The sequence below is a fragment of the Perca flavescens genome, chromosome 18, assembly GCF_004354835.1.
Source record: "Perca flavescens isolate YP-PL-M2 chromosome 18, PFLA_1.0, whole genome shotgun sequence".
Classification (NCBI taxonomy): domain Eukaryota; kingdom Metazoa; phylum Chordata; class Actinopteri; order Perciformes; family Percidae; genus Perca; species Perca flavescens.
The window spans coordinates 33,181,489-33,183,045 of record NC_041348.1 but is presented as its reverse complement, the minus strand read 5'-3'; positions in this window follow the sequence as shown (position 1 = coordinate 33,183,045).

The window sequence follows — 1,557 nt, the reverse complement described above, 5'->3', positions numbered from 1 at the left end:
GTAACCAAAGTAACTAGTAACTAAAAGCTGTAACAGATGAATGTAGTGGAGTAACTAAAGTAACTAGTAACTAAAGTAACTAGTAACTAAAGCTGTAACAGATGAATGTAGTGGAGTAACTAAAGTAACTAGTAACTAAAGCTGGAACAGATGAATGTAGTGGAGTAACTAAAGTAACTAGTAACTAAAGCTGTAACAGATGAATGTAGCAGAGTAACTAAAGTAACTAGTAACTAAAGTAACTAGTAACTAAAGCTGGAACAGATGAATGTAGCGGAGTAACTAAAGTAACTAGTAACTAAAGCTGTAACAGATGAATGTAGCGGAGTAACTAAAGTAACTAGTAACTAAAGCTGTAACAGATGAATGTAGAGGAGTAACTAAAGTAACTAGTAACTAAAGTAACTAGTAACTAAAGCTGTAACAGATGAATGTAGAGGAGTAACTAAAGTAACTAGTAACTAAAGCTGTAACAGATGAATGGAGCGGAGTAACTAAAGTAACTAGTAACTAAAGCTGTAACAGATGAATGGAGCGGAGTAACTAAAGTAACTAGTAACTAAAGCTGTAACAGATTAATGTAGCGGAGTAACTAAAGTAAACTAGTAACTAAAGTAACTAAAGCTGTAACAGATGAATGTAGCGGAGTAACTAAAGTAACTAGTAACTAAAGCTGTAACAGATTAATGTAGCAGAGTAACTAAAGTAAACTAGTAACTAAAGTAACTAAAGCTGTAACAGATGAATGTAGCGGAGTAACTAAAGTAACTAGTAACTAAAGCTGTAACAGATGAATGTAGAGGAGTAACTAAAGTAACTAGTAACTAAAGTAACTAAAGCTGGAACAGATGAATGTAGTGGAGTAACTACAGTAACTAGTAACTAAAGTAACTAGTAACTAAAGCTGTAACAGATGAATGTAGAGGAGTAACTAAAGTAACTAGTAACTAAAGTAACTAGTAACTAAAGTAACTAAAGCTGTAACAGATGAATGTAGTGGAGTAACTAAAGTAACTAGTAACTAAAGTAATGAGATGAATGTAGTAGAGTAGAAGTATTAAGTGGCATGAAAAGAAAAGACTCAAGTACAAATACCTTTAAATGTGTACTTTAGTACAGTACTGGAGGTACATTCCACCACTGCGGGACACTCAGTCCTGAGACCCGGGACACACTCACACTGACCCGGGACACACTCACACTGACCCGGGACACACTCACACTGAGACCCGGGACACTCACACTGACAACACCCCGATCAGTCCGAGTGTAACCGCCGCCCAGGCTCCGGAAACTGCCGAGTACGGCCGAGTACTGCCTGCTAGCAGCGGCTAGCTAACTCGTTAGCTCGCTGGCTTCGGGAAAACATTCCCGACATTTTGAGAGTGTGTCGGTGCGTCGGTGCGTCGGTACGTCTCCGCCGGTTCCCGTCGGCTCGTCGTGTTGAGAGGCCGTCTGTCTGTCCGCTTTAATCCCGGTAAATCTGGACTTTCCTCTCTCTGTCTCTCTCTCTGTCTCTCTCTCTCCCTGTCTCTCTCTCTCTCTCTCTCTCTCTGT